The 21,416-nt window shown below is 44.1% G+C and overlaps 1 protein-coding gene across 1 annotated transcript in view; it reads left to right on the forward strand.

The window, feature by feature from the left end:
- Window positions 1-7,181: 7,181 nt before the first annotated feature.
- The window catches only part of LOC106584067 (tensin-3), an 82,521-nt gene continuing 68,286 nt past the window's right edge, over window positions 7,182-21,416 (forward strand). The window contains exon 1 of the mRNA XM_045706329.2: window positions 7,182-7,246. The gene's annotated coding sequence lies outside the window, so the exon portion shown is untranslated. The remainder of the gene's footprint in view (window positions 7,247-21,416) is intronic.

Raw genomic sequence — 21,416 nt, forward strand, 5'->3', positions numbered from 1 at the left:
GGTTACACAATACATGTATGTTTTGCTCGAAAAAGTTTATATTTATATCCAAAAACCCCATTTTACATTGGCATGTAATTTTCAGAAATGTTTTGCCTCCAAAACTGCCGGTGAATGAGCCCATCAATTTACAGAAATACTCATCATAAACGTTGATAAAATATACAACTGTTATGCATAGAATTATAGATACACTTCTCCTTAATGCAACCGCTGTGTCAGATTTCAAAAAGATTTACAGCGAAAGCACATTTTGCAATAATCTGAGTACAGCGCTCAGTCACCAAAACAAGCCATACAGATACCCGCCATGTTGTGGAGTCAACAAAAGTCAGAAATAGCATTATAAATATTCACTTACCTTTGATGATCTTCATCGGAATTCACTCCCAGGAATCCCACTTCTACAATAAATGTTCGTTTTGTTTCGATAAAGTACATATTTATGTCCAAATACCTCCTTTTTGTTCACACGTTCAGTTCACTATTCCAAATGAAAAATGCGCGAGCACTAAGTTCAGACAAAAAGTCAAGTTCTATTACAGTTCATAGAAACATGTCAAACGATGTATATAATCAATCTTTAGGATGTTTTTATCATAAATCTTCAATAATATTCCAACCGGACAATTCCTTTGTCTTCAGAAATGAAAGGAACTCAGCTCGCTCTCACGGCTGCGCACGTGACTGAGCTCATGCCATTCTGCTAGACACCTGGTTCAAATAGCTCTTATTCTCTCCCCATTCACAGTAGAAGCCTGAAACAACATTCTAAAGACTGTTGACATCTAGTGGAAGCCTTAGGAAGTGCAATATGACCCCACAGACACTGTATATTGGATAGGCAATCACTTGAAAAACTACAAACCTCATATTTCCCACTTCCTGGTTGGTTTTTCTCAGGTTTTTGCCTGCCATATGAGTTCTGTTATACTCACAGACATCATTTAAACAGTTTTAGAAACTTCAGATTGTTTTCTATCCAAATCTACTAATAATGTGCATATCCTAGCTTCTGGGCCTGAGTAGCATGCAGTTTACTCTGGGCACGCTTTTCATCCGGACATGAAAATACTGCCCCCTACCATAGTGAGGTTAACTATCAGGGCCCAGGTCTGACAGAATCTGTGCAGAAGATATAGCTGCTGCTGTAGGCCCTCCTTGGTTGGGGACAGAAGCACCAGATCATCAGCAAACAGTGGACATTTGACTTCAGATTCTAATAGGGCGAGGCCGGGTGCCGCAGACTGTTCAAGTATATATGATATATATGTTGAAGAGGGTGGGGCTTAAGCTGTATCCCTGTCTCACCCCCCGGCCCTGTGTAAAGCAATGTGTGTGTTTTTAGCCAATTTTAAACGCACACTTGTTGTTTGTGTACATGGATTTCATAATGTCGTATGTTTTCCCCCCAACACCACTTTCCATCACTTTGTATAGCAGTCCCTCATGCCAAATTAAGTCGAAAGCTTTTTTGAAATCAACAAAGCATGAGAAGACTTTGCCTTTGTTTTGCTTTGTTTGTTTGTCAATGAGGGTGTGCAGAGTGAATATGTAGTCGGTCATACAGTAATTTGGTAAAAAGCCAATTTGACATTTGCTCAGTACATTGTTTTCACTGAGGAGTCTGCTGTTAATAATAATGCAGAGGATTTCCCTGATGTTTCTCTACTTTTGTGGATTGGGGTGATCAGTCCTTGGTTCTAAATATTGGGGAATATGCCAGAGCTGAGGATGATGTTAAAGAGTTTAAGTATAGCCAGTTGGAATTTGTGTTCTGTATATTTTATCATTTAACTTAGGATTCCATCAACCCCACAGGCCTTTTTGGGATGAAGGGTTTGTATTTTGTCCTGTAGCTCATTCAAGGTAATTGGAGAATCCAGTGGGTTCTGGTTGTCTTTAATAGTTGATTCTAAGATTTGTATTTGATCATGTATATGTTTTACTCTTTATTCTTTGTTATAGAGACAAAAAGATTGGAGAAGTGGTTTATTCATACATCTCCGTTTTGGATAGATAACTTCGTGTTGTTGTTTGTTTAGAGTTTTCCAATGTACCCAGAAGTGGTTCGATTCTGTGGATTCTTCAATTACAATGAGCTGATTTCTGACGTGCTGTTACTACTTTTTCCGTAGTGTATTTCTGTATTGTTTTAGTGATTCACCATAGGCTCAGGTTCTCTGGGTCTCTATGTTTTTGCTTAGATAGGTTTCTTTCTTCGGTTTTTGCATTTTTAGTCAAACCATTTGTCAATGTTCTTCATTTTCTTAGGTTGTCTGCTTGAAATGTTTAGATTTGATAGGGAAGCTGTGAGGTCAAATATACTGTAGGTTTTCAACTGCCAAGTTTTCACCTTCACTATTACAGTGACACATTTTGTTCAGGAAATTGTCTAGAAGGGATTTAATTTGTTGTTGCCTAATAGTTTTTTTTGTAGATTTCCACACTGCTTTCCTTCTATCTATGGCATTTCTTAATATTATTCACTTCCTGTTGAGATAATTTTCTTCATAATTTCTAGCCAGATGTACAATGTTCCTGTTTTGACCAATTTAATAGAGTGGGTTTGGTCTGCTCTATACCAAATTAGCATAACCCCCTCTCTCTCTCTCACTCACTCCTTCTCTCTCCTCTTGCTCATCCTATTCTTTCCTCTGCTATTCCTAGTCTCTTACTGATTATTGCACTGTACTCCCCGCCTGCTCTGTTGCTCCAAAAGTTTCTGTTTTGCTCCTTTTCTCTCTTCTCTCCTCTCTCCTCTTTCCTCTCTCCTCTCTCCTCTCTCCCTCCATCTCCTGCTCTCTCAGTACCTCCAGACCCAGGTAACAGTGTTGCGTAACTTCATGTGTATCTGTGGTGAAAGGGTGAAGGAGGATCATTCTACTGCTAGCATCCATAAACACACACAAGATTAAGATGTGTATTCTTTACACACACACACTCACTCACACTCATACCAACACACACATGCGCACACACAGAAAACCTTGAGCTGCCCATATATGGAGAGGGGAATGTAAACATGGGGGTGGGGTCTCAAGGGAGTTGTGTGTGTTGGAGAGGGGGGTGGGGGGCAGTGGGTAGATCAACGGATGGAAACCTGCAACCTGAACCTGACAAAGTAGAGAGGGGGGAGAGGAGAGAGAGGGAGAGAAGGGAGAGGTAGAAGGGAAAGGTAGAGAAAAAGAGAGGTGATACGTAGAGAGAAGAAGAGAGGTGAAATGTAGATAGAGAGAGAGAGAGAGAGAGAGAGAGAGAGGATAAGATATAGAGGGAGAAAGAAGAGGGGTTAAAACAGAACCATCTGCGTTTTTTCTTCTCACAGGCTGGCACCCTCATGTCTTTGCGTGAGCGCGTGTTTACCTGTTAATGTACGGTGTGTGTGTGCGTGTGCAAGTGTATGTGTGTGTTTGATTATGTTTGTATAACTGTTTGCATGGTGCTTGGCCACATTGCTTTCCCAACGCGTGGTCTGTCTAAATTACATGGCTGCCCGGCTGTGCCAATTTAGACCTGGTATAAAACAGCTGGAATTCAAACATCAATCACCAGCTATAGTGATTGTTACAGCTGTCTGGGGTTGTGTGTGTGTGTGTGTGTGTGTGTGTGTGTGTGTGTGTGTGTGTGTGTGTGTGTGTGTGTGTGTGTGTGTGTGTGTGTGTGTGTGTGTGTGTGTGTGTGTGTGTGTGTGTGTGTGTGTGTGTGTGTGTGTGTGTGTGTGTGGTGTGTGTGTGTGTGTGTGTGTGTGTGCGTGTGTGCGTGCGTGCGTGCGTTTTGATCCATTCTAAATGAAAAACCTCTCGAAAAAGAAGCAGCTTTAAATACCTTGCTGTGGAATGTCTGACCTCTCTACTACGCCCATCCATTCCCTGGAAACACTAAAGTGCTCATATAACAACAGAACTCCAGCCATTCTTCATATACATCATCATCTCAGTATCGTCAGAAAACAAGAAGTGTATCAACCAAAACAACAAGCAGTCATAGATCAGCCAAAGACAGTAGTGGTCATAGAGTGGTCATAAAGTGGTTATTAGAAGGTCATTGGGTAGATATTGGGGTCAAGGTTAAGGGTTAGATCCAGAGAATTACCAGGGTCTCCCAGAACCCCCTTTCAAACCTAACCTGTGACATCATGTCTAATAATTAAGTGCTATGCAAACAGAGACAAAGAGAGAGGGAGCAGTTACCCAAAAACAATTACATTTCCTTAATATGACTGGCGAGAAGCTGCATACATGCTCTTGCAGTGAGCTGCTTCCTCAAATGCTAACTTTCTCTCTGAATAAGTCTGAATGGGTCATGTTACAATACCTAGTCTATCTGGAGAGATGTCCTCATAGGAGTCCCATCAAACTAGGGGGTCCAAGGTATCATTGTCCAGATGACAGAGGGTCCACTTTGCCAACCAGGACTCAGGGGTAGACATAACATAGTAAGTGAAAATTATTATATGTTAGAGTTTGGTATGTATTAATCTGAGGCTGTCCATAATATATCTGGGATGATATGTTACGAATTCCATTTTTGTGGTTAACGTTTGCAAGGTGGCTAGGTGGCTAATGCTAACATTAGCTAGTTGGCTAACGTTAGCTAGGCTAGGGCTAGGCTAGGTTAGGGGTTAAGTTCAGGGTTAGGGAGGTTGGGTTAAAGGGTTAAGGTTAGGGTTAGGGGAAAGGTTAGCTAACATGCTAAGTACTCATATCATATTAATTTTAGTGTCCTGGATTTTCATTTACTATGTTACGTCTAGCCTATGAGACCAGCCTGGTTTTGCAAGTGGCTGCTGCCTTCACATGACAAGAATCATATAGAGCACATGAGAAAGAGAGACTGAGTAAGACAGAGGCAGTGTCGGTCATGGGTTTGTTTCACAACAGCCCAGCATTGTCAAGGAACACACACATACAGTGCCATGCAAAAGTTTTCATCCCCCTTTGCGTTTTTCCTATTTTGTTGCATTACAATCTGTAATTTAAATTGATTTTTATTTGGATTTCATGCAATGGACATACACGAAATAGTCCAAATTGGTGAAGTGAAATAAAAAAAATTACTTATTACAACAACAACAAAAAAAACGGAAAAGTGGTGCGTGCATATGTAGTCACCCCCTTTGCTATGAAGCCCCTAAAAAAGATCTGGTGCAACCAATTACCTTCAGAAGTCACATAATTAGTTAAATAAAGTCCACCAGTGTGCAATCTAAGTGTCACATGATCTGTCACATGATCTCAGTATATATACACCTGTTCTGAAAAGGCCCCAGAGTCTGCAACACCACTAAGCAAGGGGCACCACCAAGCAAGTGGCACCATGAAGACCAAGGAGCTCTCCAAACAGGTCAGGGACAAAGTTGTGGAGAAGTACGGATCAGGTTTGGGTTATAAAAAAATATCCGAAACTTTGAACATCCCACGGAGCACCATTAAATCCATTATTAAAAAATTGAAAGAATATGGCATCGCAACAAACCTGCCAAGAGAGGGCCGCCCACAAAAACTCACGGACCAGGCAAGGAACCACATTGTCCGATTTCAAAAAGGCTTTATGGCGAAAGCATAACATTAGATTATGTTAGGACAGTGCCTAAACAAGAAAAACCACACAGCCATTTTCCAAGCAAGGAGAGGCGTCACAAAAAACAGAAATACAGCTAAAATGAATCACTAACCTTTGATGATCTTCATCAGATGACACTCCCAGGACTCAATGTTACACAATACATGTATGTTTTGTTCGATAAAGTTATTATTTATATCCATAAACCCCATTTTACATTGGCACGTGATGTTCAGAAAATGTATTGCCTCCAAAACTTCCGGTGAATGAGCACATCAATTTACAAAAATACTCATCATAAACGTTGATAAAATTTACAACAGTTATTGAAAGAATTATAGATACACTTCTCCTTAATGCAACCGCTGTGTCAGATTTCAAAATAGCTTCACGGCGAAAGCACATTGTTCAATATTCTGTGTACAGAGCTCAGCCATCAAAGCAAGCTATACAGTTACCCGCCAAGTTCTGGAGTCAACTAATCTCAGAAATAGTATTATAAATCTTCACTTACTTTTGCTGATCTTCGTCGGAATGCACTCCCAGGACTCCCACTTCCACAAGAAATGTTTGTTTTGTTCGATAAAGTCCATATTTATGTCCAAATACCTCTGTTTTGTTTGCGCGTTCAGATCACTAATCCAAAGGCATAAGCGTGAGCGCAAAACCCAAGACGAAAAGTCAAATAATTCCATTACCGTTCGTAGAAACATGTCAAACATTGTTTACAATCAATCCTTAGGGTCTTTTTAACATAAATCTTCGATAAAATTCCAACCGGACAATAGCGTATTCATTACAGAGGAAAAAGAAGGAACACGCGCCTGCGTGCCCGCGCAGAAAACAACTTGTTGGTCCCAGGCTTGAGACAGCTCTTATTCTCTTCCCAGTATCAATAGAAGCATGAAACAATGTTCTAAAGACTATTGACATCTAGTGGAAGCCTTAGGAAGTGCAAAATGACCCCACAGACACTGTAGTTTGGAAAGGCAATCAGTTGAAAAACTACAAACCACTTCCTGGTTGGATTTTTTCTCAGGTTTTTGCCTGCCATATGAGTTCTGTTATACTCACAGACATCATTCAAACAATCTACTAATAATATGCATATCCTACCTTCTGGGCCCGGGTAGCAGGCAGTTTAATTTGGGCACGTTATTCATCTGAATTTCCGAATAACTAATCTTTGGTGAAATACCAGTGTGCAATCACAGCAGCAAGATTTGTGACCTGTTGCCAGAAGAAAAGGGCAACCAGTGAAGAACAAAACACCATTGTAAATACAACCTATATTTATATTAATTTATTTTCCCTTTCGTACTTTAACTATTTGAACATCATTACAACACTGTATATAGAAATAATATGACATTTGAAATGTCTTTATTCTTTTGGAACTTTTGTGAGTCTGTTAACTGTTAATTTCTTATTGTTTATTTCAGTTTTCTTTATTAACTATTTCACTTGTTTTGGTAATGTAAACATATGTTTCCCATGCCAATAAAGCCCCTTAAATTGACATTGAATTGAGAAGGGAGAGTGAGAGAGAGCAGAGACGGAGAGAGAGAGGGCGTGGGGGGACCCAGGGGGGCAGTTAGCACCTATAGAGTAAGAGAGAAAGAATGTTACTCTCTGCTAGTCATCCTTTAGCTGCCTGGGAGAAAGAGAGACGACAGGAGAGGTGAGGAACTCTGCGCAAAACCTGGTCTGAATGGTTACCACTCTTTTCCTTCTCTTTCCCCTCTCTTTCTCTTCTCTTCTTCCCCTCTCCTTTTAATTTAGTATTTTATTTATCTTTCTTGTTTCACTCATGTGTTTGTCATCTGGGTTCTCTCCTACTCTTGAAGGGACTTGTGGAATAAGGCGTTTCTTGCATGTTGTTTCCAGATGTAGTGATGATGTAAGCTTGTTACAGTGTTACGTTGTTGCTGTAAGTTGTTGTAGTACTGTTTGTATTCGTGAATGCATGTGGCGTTAGTGATGGTAGTGAGTGTTTTTGGTGGGAGAGGAGTTGGTGTAAGTTACAAGGGTATAGTTTTTGTCTGTGTTGCAGCTTTTTCAATATGTGTGCGACATTGATGAGTGGGAAGGGATGTTTGCGTGCTGGTGTGTGTGCTCTGTGGGAGTGGAGTGGAGTGGAGTGGAGTGGAGTGGAGTGGAGTGGAGTGGAGTGGAGTGGAGTGGAGTGGAGTGGAGTGGAGTGGGAGTGGAGTGTAGAGTGTGTGTGTGTGTGTGTGTGTGTGTGTGTGTGTGTGTGTGTGTGTGACATGAGGTTGAGAGAGGCTTTACTATGCCAGTCTGGTTTTGAGTTTCATAGTCTCGCTGGACTGAGGAGGCTACACTGGGTATTTATCATTCCGTGTGTATGCGTGCGTGTTTGTGTGCGCGCATGTATGTGTGTGTTTTTGCATTTGTGCGTGTGTATGTAGCTTTGTTATGATGGATTTTTGTCCATCTGGATAACATATTGGGTTCGAAATCAGCATTACGGAAAAACACATGAATTTCATAGGAATCTGATCTTGCATGATCTCATGTGACCACGTGTGATTTTGTGTAAAGTTCATGTGATAGCATGCGACAACATGTGAGTACATGTGAAAACATGATCTCATGTGAAATAAATGTGACAACATTGGGATTCAAAATGTCAACGTGATAACTTGGAACTACACGTGATAACATGATCTGCTACACCACCAGAATACATTCCTGCACTTTGCTAAAAGCTGCCTAGATTCAAGTCAATAATGGTCCAATTATCACCACTAACGTTACAGCAACATAAAACTAGCAGTGCTCAAGGGTACTTGACATAGAGTATACATGAGTGCTTCGAGGATTTGAACTTGCAACCTCTTGAGTGCATCAATGTTTCTGCAGTGCCACCAGGTTCATACTTTTTCAGAATGGTGTAAGTGCAGACCACAATTAAAGGTGTTTTCTGGTAGAGGCGTTTCTTGATATGAAGTTACACCCATTGATGCTTGCCATTGGTCCGTGGCAGGTTCATTCGCGTCTGGAACAACAGTTGTTGACAACTGTTGCAATGTAGCTAAGCCTAACCCTAATCCTTTTCCTAAACTTAACCTCAGTCTATTATCCTGCCATGCTAATTCACCAAACCTGACAAGGCAGCAGCTACTCTTCCTGGGGTCCAGAAAAACTAAGGCAGTTATATATAATTAAAAACACTACATTACATTCCACAACAGATTTCACAACACATTAAGTGTGTGCCCTCCCTTATATGACCTAGATAGTTTGTGTGTATGCATTGGTATGTAGGCTACATGTGCCTTTTTAAAAATGTATGTAGTTCTGTCCTTGAGCTGTTGTCTAATTATGTTCTGTATTATGTCATTCTGTATTATGTTTCATGTTTTGTGTGGACCACAGGAAGAATAGCTGCTGCTTTTGCAACAGCTAATGGTGTTACGTTCGTCAATGGAAGGATCGGACCAAGGTGCAGCGTGGTAAGCGTACATCTTTCTTTTATTAGATGAACACCGACAAAGAAAATACAAAACGAATGTAAAGTTCTGCAGGCTTCACAACAGCTATACAAAAGCAGGATCCCATAAACAAAGGTGGGAAAAGGGCTGCCTAAGTATGATCCCCAATCAGAGACAACAATAAACAGCTGCCTCTGATTGGGAACCATACTAGGCCAACAAAGAAATAGAAACATAGATATGCCCACCCAAGTCACACCCTGACCCAACCAAATAGAGAATAAAAAAGGCTCTCTAAGGTCAAGGCGTGACAGTACCCCCCCCCCCCCCCCCCCCCAAAAGGTGCGGACCCCGGCCGCAAACCTGAACCTATAGGGGAGGATCCGGGTGGGCATCTTCTCTCGGTGGAGGCTCTGGTGCGGGACGCAGACCCCGCTCCGCTTGAGGCTCCCCCCACTTCCGTGGAACCGGACCGTGGATCGTCGCCGGAGGCTCCGGACCGCGCATCGTCGCCGAAGGCTCCGGACCGCAGACCCTCGCCGGAGGCTCTGGACCGCAGACCCTCGCTGGAGGCTGTGGACTGCAGACCGCCGCTGGACGCTCTGGACTGCAGACCGTCGCTGGAGGCTCTGGACTGCAGACCGTTGCTGAAGGCTCTGAACTGCAGACCGTTGCTGGAAGCTCTGGACTGCAGACCGTCTCTATAGGCTTCGGGCCATGGATCCTCACAGGAGACTTCGTGCCATGGATCATCACTGGAGGCTTCGTGCCATGGATCATCACTGCAGGCATCGTGCCATGGATCATCAATGCAGGCTTCGGGCCATGGATCATCACTGGAGGCTTCGTGCCATGGATCATCACTGGAGGCTTCGTGCCATGGATCATCACTGGAGGCTTCGGGCCTTGGACCGTCTCAGGAGGTTCCGGACCATGGGCCATCATAGGAAGTTCCAGACTGTGGGCCGTCTCAGGAGGTTCCGGACCGTGGGCCGTCTCAGGAGGTTCCGGACCGTGGGCCGTCTCTGGAGGTTCCGGACCGTGGACCGTCTCTGGAGGTTCCGGACCGTGGACCGTCTCTGGAGGTTCCGGACCGTGGAGCGTCTCTGGAGGTTCCGGACCGTGGACCGTCTCTGGAGGTTCCGGACCGCGGACCCTCGCCAGAGGCTCTGGACCGCAGACCCTCGCCGGAGGCTCTGGACTGCAGACCCTCGCTGGAGGCTCTGGACTGCAGACCGCCGCTGCAGGCTCTGAACTGCAGACCGTCGCTGGAGGCTCTGGACTGCAGACCGTTGCTGAAGGCTCTGAACTGCAGACCGTTGCTGGAAGCTCTGGACTGCAGACTGTCTCTATAGGCTTCGGGCCATGGATCCTCACAGGAGACTTCGTGCCATGGATCATCACTGGAGGCTTCGTGCCATGGATCATCACTGCAGGCATCGTGCCATGGATCATCAATGCAGGCTTCGGGCCATGGATCATCAATGCAGGCTTCGGGCCATGGATCATCACTGGAGGCTTCGTGCCATGGATCATCACTGGAGGCTTCGTGCCTTGGACCGTCTCAGGAGGTTCCGGACCATGGGCCATCATAGGAAGTTCCGGACCGTGGGCCATCTCAGGAGGTTCCGGACCGTGGGCCGTCTCAGGAGGTTCCGGACCGTGGGCCGTCTCAGGAGGTTCCGGACCGTGGGCCGTCTCTGGAGGTTCCGGACCGTGGGCCGTCTCTGGAGGTTCCGGACCGTGGGCCGTCTCTGGAGGTTCCGGACCGTGGGCCGTCTCTGGAGGTTCCGGACCGTGGGCCGTCTCTGGAGGTTCCGGACCGTGGACCGTGTCTGGAGGTTCCGGACCGTGGACCGTGTCTGGAGGTTCCGGACCGTGGACCGTCTCTGGAGGTTCCGGACCGTGAAACGTCTCTGGAGGTTCCGGACCGTGAAACGTCTCAGGAGGTTCCGGACCGTGAAACGTCGCTGGAAGCTCTGGACTGGGAACTGTCGCCGGAAGTTCTGGACTGGGAACTGTCGCCGGAAGCTCTGGACTGGGAACTGTCGCCGGAAGCTCTGGACTGGGAACTGTCGCCGGAAGCTCTGGACTGGGAAGGCGCACTGGAGGCCTGGTGCGTGGAGCCGGGACAGGTGGCACCAGACTGGTGACACACATCTCAGGGCGAGTGTGGGGAGCAGGCACAGGACGTACCTGACTGGGGACACGCACTTCAGGAAGAGGGCGAGGAGCAGGCACAGGATGTACTGGGCTGTGGAGGCGCACTGGAGACCTGGTGCGTAGAACCAGTGCAGGATATACTGGACCATGGAGGCACACTGGAGGTCTGGAGCGTAAAGCTGGCACAACCCGTCCTGGCTGGATACTCACTTTAGCCCGGCAAGTGCGGGGCGCTGGCATAGGACGCACTGGGCTGTGAAGGCGCACTGGCGACACAGTGCGTAGAGCTGGCGCAGGATATCCTGGACTGAGGAGGCGTAATGGAGACCAGGAGCGCTGAGCCGGCACAACCCGACCTGTCTGAATGCTCACTTTCGCACGGCAAGTGCGAGGAGCACCGGGCTGTGGATGCGCACTGGAGACACATTGGTATCTCCGCAACGGTCACATGCTCCTTAAAGCGAGTGCGGGGAGTTGGCTCTGGTCTGAAACCTGGCTCTGCCAACCACACCGTGTGCCCCCGCCAAAATGTTTTTTGGGGCTGCCTCTTGGGCTTCCGTCGTGGTCGTGAACTTCGGAGTCGCTGTTGATCCTCCCTCGCTGCCTCCGTCTGCTCCCATGGAAGGCGATCCATTCCTGCTTGGATCTCTTCCCACGTCCAGGAACCCTTTCCGTCCAATATATCCTCCCATGTCCAGGATGTCTGCTCCTCCTGGCCACGCTGCTTGGTCCGTTTGTGGTGGGATCTTCTGTTACGTTTTTTGATGGAAGGATCGAACCAAGGTGCAGCGTGGTAAGCATACATCTTTCTTTTATTAGATGAACACCGACAAAACAAAGAAAATACAAAACGAACGTAAAGTTCTGCAGGCTTCACAGCAGCTATACAAAAACAAGATCCCACAAACAAAGGTGGGAAGAATGCTGCCTAAGTATGATCCCCAATCAGAGACAACGATAAACAGCTGCCTCTGATTGGGAACCATACTAGGCCAACAAAGAAATAGAAACATAGATATGCCCACCCAAGTCACACCCTGACCCAACCAAATAGAGAATAAAAAAGGCACTCTAAGGTCAGGGCGTGACAAATGGGGATCCTAATAAAATACCAAATTCCAAATACACTCAGGCTACTTGTCATGACTTCCGCCGAAGTCGGTCCCTCTCCTTGTTCGGGCGACGTTCGGAGGTTGACGTCACCAGCCTTCTAGCCATCGCCGATCCACTTTTCATTTTCCATTTGTTTTGTCCTTGTCTTACACACCTGGTTTCACTCCCCAAATTACTTGTTCATTATTTAACCCTCTGTTCCCCCATGTTTGTTTGTGAGTGATTGTTTGTTTGTAATACGGTCCGTTATTGTGGGCTAGATTATTGCGTTATATTATTGATTCTTTGAGTAAATTACGTTTATTACTCATATCTGCTGTCCTGCACCTGACTCCTCTACACCAGCTACACACAGGCTTATTACACTACTGCTCTACTCCCACATATCTACAACACAACATTCATGTGTATGTGTTTGTATAGTGCATATGTTATCATGTGTGTGTATGTGTGTGTCTTTACTTGTGTGTGTGTGTCTCATCACAGTCCCCGCTGTTCCATAAGGTGTATTTTTAAGTCCAATTTCACTGATTGCATGATGGTGCAATGTTTCTGCTGGTATGATGGTGCATTGATCAGGCATACAGTTTAAAGACATTATTTTAGCAGTGCACAAATGTATTCTTGCCAATAAATTCATAGCCGATCTCTATCATGGTCACAGACCTGGTGGTGTAGCAGGAAATTCAGATTGCTGGCATCACCCTTACGGAAAAAAAGTACATTATATCACGGGACATTTCACATGTGAAAACATGATCACGTGATTTTCATGTGTTTTTTCTGTAAAGGTGAGAACCATGTTAGGATGTTTGTAAGAGTTTGTCACGCTCTGACCTAGGAGAGCTGTGTTTTCTCTGTTTAGCTAGGCCAGGGTGTGATAGGTGGGTGGGCATTCTATGTTTTTGTTTCTATGTTTTGGCCGGGTATGGTTTCCAATCAGAGGCAGCTGTCTATCGTTGTCTCTGATTGGAAGCCATACTTAGGCAGCCTGTTTTTCCCTGTGTTTTCGTGGGATCTTGTTTTTGTGCAGCTGTGTTTGTGCAGCCCCAGAACGTCACGTTTGTTTCAGTTTCACCTGTTTATTGTTTTGTTCGGGTTCACTAATAAAATATGTGGAACTACGCTGTTCCTTGGCTAATTTATGACAGGGAATTCGAAGACAGCACTCGTGACAGAGTTTCTCAAGACATTTGTTTTACCAGTCATCAGGACATCACATGATGGTCCAATATGGTTTTAAACCATCCCAAACCCTTATAAATTACTGTAATGAAATGGTAGTTTTAAAGTCAGTGGTACGCTGTTCAGCCTAAGTATGACTCCACCTGGGATTTGAACTCACCACTTTTGGGGTGCACCAATTTTTTGTGCTGTGCCACAAAGTCTGTAGCATTCCCATACACATTCATTACCTATAATACATCTCTGCACTTAGCAAAAGACTGCCATCTGCATTGCTTTTTGAGTTATCAATTATTGTGACTATTCTCTCATTATTATTTCATTGACTTATTTTAGCAATTTGAGGGTTTTCTGTATAGTTCAATGTTACTCCTGAATCACTACGATAAATATAATAGTTTTTCATGAGTTTACTTTTAACAAAGATGAGATTAACACCTAAGAAAGAGCACAGGTGAAATCAGTTATTAACACAGGCGTAGGGGCGTAGAAGAAAGATCAGAATGCCATGAACCAAGAGGTTGTGTGTTTAAATCCCTGGTGACAACATGTTGAAAAGTAATTACTGAAAAAAGAAACATACACAATGTAGTCATGTATGTGAAAGTGTGTCAAATATGTAAGTTGAAAACATTATGTTAAAAGCACTGTGTGTATCATAACAACACATTCTTGTTTTCACATGTGCAGTGTTCCAGAACCACATGTTTCCACATGTGAAATGTTAAGTGAAGTGTTCCAAAACCACATGTTTTCACATGTGAAATTTCATGTGAAATCATGTGATTTTCCACGTGAAATCAAGTGGTTTTTCTATAAGGGGCACCCACACAATGTTTCAGGTTAGTGTGTCATACTGGTAGCTATATGAATCTATAATATGTTTATTTTACTGCTCTGTGGGTTCAGCAGTCTGTCTGCTGAGACTGTTTTATGAATGAGACAAGATGTGCGCAATATAGTGTCCCATATGGCTCTGGTCAAAAGTAATGCATTATATACGGAATAGGGTGTCATTTGGAATGCACACACTGTTTCATTTATGAAAAGTCTGGATGGAAGGAGAACCCAGATGTTCTACATTTACATTTACATTTACGTCATTTAGCAGACGCTCTTATCCAGAGCGACTTACAAATTGGCGCATTCACCTTATGATATCCAGTGGAACAACCACTTTGCAATAGTACATCTATATCTTTATTTGGGGGGGGGGGGGGGGGTAGGGGTGGGGGGGGGGGGGGGTTAGAAGGATTACTTTATCCTATCCCAGGTATTCCTTAAAGAGGTGGGGTTTCAGGTGTCTCCGGAAGGTGGTGATTGACTCTGCTGTCCTGGCGTCGTGAGGGAGCTTGTTCCACCATTGGGGTGCCAGAGCAGCGAACAGTTTTGACTGGGCTGAGTGGGAACTGTGCTTCCGCAGAGGTAGGGAGGCGAGCAGGCCAGAGGTGGATGAACGCGGTGCCCTTCTTTGGGTGTAGAGACTGATCAGAGCCTGAAGGTATGGAGGTGCCGTTCCCCTCACAGCTCCGTAGGCAATCACCATGGTCTTGTAGCAGATGCGAGCTTCAACTGGAAGCCAGTGGAGTGTGCGGAGGAATGGGGTGACGTGAGAAAAGTTGGGAAGGTTGAACACCAGACGGGCTGCGGCGTTCTGGATGAGTTGTAAGGGTTTAATGGCACAGGCAGGGAGCCCCGCCAGCAGCGAGTTGCAGTAATCCAGACGGGAGATGGCAAGTGCCTGGATTAGGACCTGCGCCGCTTCCTGTGTAAGGCAGGGTTGTACTCTGCTAATGTTGTAGAGCATGAACCTACAGGATCGGGTCACCGCCTTGATGTTAGCGGAGAACGACAGGGTGTTGTCCAGGGTCACGCCAAGGCTCTTAGCACTCTGGGAGGAGGACACAATGGAGTTGTCAACCGTGATGGCGAGATCATGGAACGGGCAGTCCTTCCCCGGGAGGAAGAGCAGCTTCGTCTTGCCGAGGTTCAGCTTGAGGTGGTGATCCGTCATCCACATTGATATGTCTGCCAGACATGCAGAGATGTGATTAGCCACCTGGTTATCAGAAGGGGGAAAGGAGAAGATTAATTGTGTGTCGTCTGCGTAGCAATGATAGGAGAGACCATGTGAGGATATGACAGAGCCAGGTTATTTGGTGTATAGTGAGAATTGGAGAGGGCCTAGAACTGAGCCCTGGGGGACAGCAGTGGTGAGAGCACGTGGTGCGTAGACGGATTCTCGCCACGCCACCTGGTAGGAGCGACCTGTCAGGTAGGACGCAATCCAAGAGTGAGCCGCGCCGGAGATGCCCAACTCGGAGAGGGTGGAGAGGAGGATCTGATGGTTCACAGTATCAAAGGCAGCAGATAGGTCTAGAAGGATGAGAGCAGAGGAGAGAGAGTTTGCTTTTGCAGTCCGGAGAGCCTCCGTGACACAGAGAAGAGCAGTCTCAGTTGAATGACCAGTCTTTAAACCTGACTGATCTGGATCAAGAAGGTCATTCTGAGAGAGATAGCAAGAGAGCTGGCCAAGGACGGCACGCTCAAGAGTTTTGGAGAGAAAAGAAAGAAAAGATACTGGTCTGTAGTTGTTGACATCGGAGGGATCGAGTGTAGGTTTTTTGAGAAGGGGTGCAACTCTCGCTCTCTTGAAGACGGAAGGGACGTAGCCAGCGGTCAAGGATGAGTTGATGAGCGAGGTGAGGTAGGGGAGAAGGTCTCCGGAAATGTTCTGGAGAAGAGAGGAGGGGATAGGGTCAAGCGGGCAGGTTGTTGGGCGGCCGGCCGTCACAAGTCGCAAGATTTCATCTGGAGAGAGAGGGGAGAAAGAGGTCAAAGCAATGTGAGCAGGACCAGCGGTGTCGTTTGACTTAACAAACGAGGATCGGATGTCGTCAAGCTTCTTTTCAAAATGGTTGACGAAGTCATCCGCAGAGAGGGATGTCTTTAGCTAAGATGTCTTTAGGGAATGTGATACCTAATATCAACATCTAGTGCAATTTTGTGGCACAAACTTTATGGTTACGGTAGCTATATACTGTGTATGTTATGCATGCATTGTTACAGTGAGTATGTTATTATTGCTCTTCAAGATGAAAATGTCTGTCTAAACCGCTTCCATCAGATAGAGGAATTTGTGTGTTATCTAATATCAACATCTGGTGCAATTATTGTAGTTTTGTAGAACAGAGTGGCTAGTCAGCTGGAACCACTCTCTAGTTCATTCTACAATCCTTTTTGTCTTTCCTGGTTTAATCTGATATTAGAGGTCACTTTGTGTGTGGTGTGCATGTGTGTGTGTGTGAGAGAGAACAAATCAGTTGGAGGGGCCTTTGATTTCCATAAGTGGGCACGTTTTTTCATGGGACCTTCAATTTTTTTAACGGGTGTAATAGTAAAAACATAGGAAGCTTGTGAGTTTCAAGTTTGGGGAAGCTTACGATTTATCCTACCATTTATACTGATCTGCATGCCAATTATGATTATTTTTAAATGTGCATTTTCATGGAACAGCTCCATTTCAATAATAATCATTGTCAGATGGTTAATCATAAAAATCTGAAGTAAAATTATAAAAATCTTAAAGTAAAAATTCAACTATGGCAAGAGGACCAGCCTCTGCCATATGGACACATTGGTAAACTGTGATCCATTGGCGGCTAAAGAAATGAGAGCATAGAACTCTGAGATAGCCTTTAGGCCAATTCAGAAGTAGGCCTTTAACTTCCATCGTCAACTAAGTAAAATACATATGTCTAAAGCCAACAAATAAAACAGTAGAAAACATTCCGGTTCTCTCTACTCTGCCTCCCTTTCTATCTGTCTTGACTTGATCTGTTGCTAGTGAAGTGCAACATTGTATCAAATCATCACTGGTTCCGGCCTGAAGCAGTAGCTAGCGAACTTACAACATTGTATCAACTGGCCTATTCCGGGCCCTCAGAGTTTCCTGCTCCAGTGATGTTTCTACAAGATATATGGGATCACCAGATCATGACATTTGGCTCTTTCACACCGAAGCGTTGGTGATTATCGAGGATGGGAGTGTTGAAAATATTTTTTAAGTACTGAGGAACTATTATTTGCAATGGATGTTAAAAAACAGACTTTGTTGACTTGTGTGAGATGAACAAAAAATAACTGAGAAGCTCAGCTTATTAGTTGTGTACGCGGTTAAGAAATCAGACAGATGGGCACTTTCATACAGTTGAGGTCGGAAGTTTACATACACCTTAGACAAATACATTTAAATTCAGTTTTTCACAATTTCTGACATTTAATCCATGTAAAAATTCCCTGTCTTAGGTCAGTTAGGATAACCACTTTATTTTAAGAATGTGAAATGTCAGAATAATAGTAGAGAGAATGATTTATTTCAGCTTTTATTTCTTTCATCACATTCCCAGTGGGTCAGAAGTTTACATACACTCAATTAGTATTTGGTAGCATTGCATTTAAATTGTTTAACTTGGGTTAAACGTTTTGGGTAGCCTTCCACAAGCTTCCCACAATAAGTTGGGTGAATTTTGTCCCATTCCTCCTGACAGAGCTGGTGTAACTGAGTCAGGTTTGTAGGCCTTCTTACTCGCACACACTTTTTCAGTTCTGCCCACAAATGTTCTATAGGGTTGAGGTCAGGGCATTATGATGGCCACTCCAATACCTTGACTTTGTTGTCCTTAGTCCATTTTGCCACAACTTTGGAAGTATGCTTGGGGTCATTTTCCATTTGGAAGACCCATTTGCGACCAAGCTGAATATAATTGAATATATCCACATAATTTTCTATCCTCATGATGCCATCTATTTTGTGAAGTGCACCAGTCCCTCCTGCAGCAAAGCACCCCCACAAAATGAGGCTGCCACCCCCGTGCTTCACGGTTGGGATGGTGTTCTTCAGCTTGCAAGCATCCCCCTTTTTCCTCCAAACATAACGATGGTCATTATGGCCAAACAGTTCTATTTTTGTTTCATCATACCATAGGACATTTCTCCAAAAAGTACGATCTTTGTCCCCATGTGCAGTTGCAAACCACATTCAGGCTTTTTTTATGGCGGTTTTGGAGCAGTGGCTTCTTCCTTGCTGAGCGGCCTTTCAGATTATGTCGATATAGGACTCGTTTTACCTTAGATATAGATACTTTTGTACCTGTTTCCTCCAGCATCTTCACAAGGTCCTTTGCTGTTGTTCTGGGATTGATTTGCACTTTTCACACCAAAGTACGTTAATCTCTAGGAGAAAGAACGTGACTCCTTCCTGAGCGGTATGAAGGCTGCGTGGTCCCATGGTGTTTATACTTGCGTACTATTGTTTGGACTGATGAACGTGGTACCTTCAGGCATTTGGAAATTGCTCCCAAGGATGAACCAGACTTGTGGAGGTCTACAATTCTTTTCTGTTGTCTTGGCTGATTTCTTTTGATTTTCCCATGATGTCAAGCAAAGAGGCACTGAGTTTGAAGGTAGGCCTTGAAATACATCCACAGGTACACCTCCAATTGACTCAAATTATGTCAATTAGCCTATAAAAAAAAGCCATGACATCATTTTCTGGAATTCTCCAAGCTGTTTAAAAGCACAGTCAACTTAGTGTATGTAAACTTCTGACCCACTGGAATAGTGATACAGTGGGTTATAAGTGAAATAATCTGTCTGTAAACAATTGTTGGAAAAATGACTTGTGTCATGCACGAAGTAGATGTCCTAACCGACTTGCCAAAACTATAGTTTGTTAACAAGAAATAAGTGGATTGGTTGAAAAACGAGATTTAATGACTCCAACCTAAGTGTATGTAAACTTCCGACTTCAACTGTACATATGCATGCATTCTGGAGAGAGACGCACCATGTGTTCGCCACACACCCCTCCCCTTCTTCATGACGCAACATTTTAAGTGATACTTAAGACACATTCTCTTCACAAATATTTTTGATGCTTTTCACTGACAGACACAACTCAATCAGCTAGAACTATTCTGCACTTCCAAGTAAAAAGGCAGTAACTGCTCATTTGGTCAAAAATGAGTTAATATCATTTTTTTGCTACATTAAATACATGCTTAATCATGTGTACAAGTATCCTGCCTCTATTGTATTGTGTTTTGGAGAAAATGGGGGTCATGTTAGCAGTAACTGCATAAAGTTACTGTGAAACCAAGGTAAATATAAGAAATTTCTCCCAGTTTCACGCTATGAGCAGTTACTACCTTTATGCTTGGTAGGGCAGTATTGCTAGGTGCACTACCCAAATTGCAGGCTTCCCAAATAGGTATAGGCCTACACACTTGTGTGTCACGGCTGTCAAAAGGATCGGACCAAAATGCAGCGTGTTCGTAGTTCCACATATTTTATTTAACGTGAAACTGAAATGCAATACACTAATACTTGAAACACAAAAACAACAAACCGTGACACAGAGAGAAAACACACTACTCAAAATATAATCACCCACAACCACAGGTGGGACAAACATCAACATAAATATGACCTCCAATTAGAGGTAACGAGGATCAGCTGCCTCCAATTGGAGATCAACCCAAACAACACCAACATAGAAATACAAAACTAGAAACTGAACATAGAAATACAAAAACAGACAAACACCCCCTGTCATGCCCTGACCTACTCTACCATAGAAAATAACTTCTTACTATGGTCAGGACGTGACATTGTGATTAAGTGATAATGCCCGAAAAGCTGGTGACTGGAGCATATATTGCACGGGTGATGTTAGGGCCGAGACTATGTTGAGGGCCGGCAAACTGTGCCAATATATCCTCAAAACACTGGCTTTGAGGGAATTATCACTTTTATACAACGGGTTACCAACATATTCAAATAATTATTGACATATTTTAATTCAAAACATTATTTTTATGAATTTATTCATACTATGTAATCCTTCCACGAGATATAGTCCTGACACAAATCGATGATTTGCTACCCAAGCTGGCTGGTCGTTAGTTCTATCGGTTCGGTTGCCGGAGACGTGACCCAGTCATTAAGTCTTTTTGTTCTAAATCTATGGATATTCAAATAGAACAGTCGTTCATTCTAAATGGCCATTAGCATGATGGCTGTGAATGTTCTTATCCCTTGCTTGCTAGTCTTAAGGATCGGTGTCCCGCTAACGGGACAACTTCCTGTGAAACTGGAGGGCGCACAATTCAACTAAATAATCATAAATATTATGGATTTTAAACATTTAGGTACATATAAATGTCTTATATCGTCTGAAAGCTTACATTCTTTTTAATCTAACTGCACTGTCTGATTTACAGTAGCTATTACAGTGAAAACATGCCATGAGATTGTTTGAGGATGGCGCCCCACATCAAAATATTTTTCCACCGGCACAGGTTTCATACTTTCACATATAACGATTAAATATTCACTTACTTTTAAAAAATGTTCCTCTGATTTGTCATCCAAAGGGTCCCAGCTATAACATGTAGTGTCGTTTTGTTAGATAAAATCCTTCTTTATATAACAAAAAGTCTGTTTACTTGGTGCCATCGATTTGAGTAATCCACTCGTTCAGCTTGCAGAGAAAGGAATCCGAAAATCTACCCCTTAACTTTGTTTCAACACGTCAAAATACATTTCTATTTACTCCTCAGATACCCTAAAATGTAATCAACCTATAATATGAAATATACGGAGCTGTGAAGGGAACGGCACCTCCATACCTTCAGGCTCTGATCAGGCCCTACACCCAAACAAGGGCACTGTGTTCATCCACCTCTGGCCTGCTGGCCCCCCTACCTCTGAGGAAGCACAGTTCCCGCTCAGCCCAGTCAAAACTGTTCGCTGCTCTGGCACCCCAATGGTGGAACAAGCTCCCTCACGACGCCAGGACAGCGGAGTCAATCATCACCTTCCGGAGACACCTGAAACCCCACCTCTTTAAGGAATACCTAGGATAGGATAAAG

Source organism: Salmo salar, chromosome 23 (assembly GCF_965601325.2).
Source record: "Salmo salar chromosome 23, fSalSal1, whole genome shotgun sequence".
In the NCBI taxonomy this organism is placed as follows: Eukaryota; Metazoa; Chordata; class Actinopteri; order Salmoniformes; family Salmonidae; genus Salmo; species Salmo salar.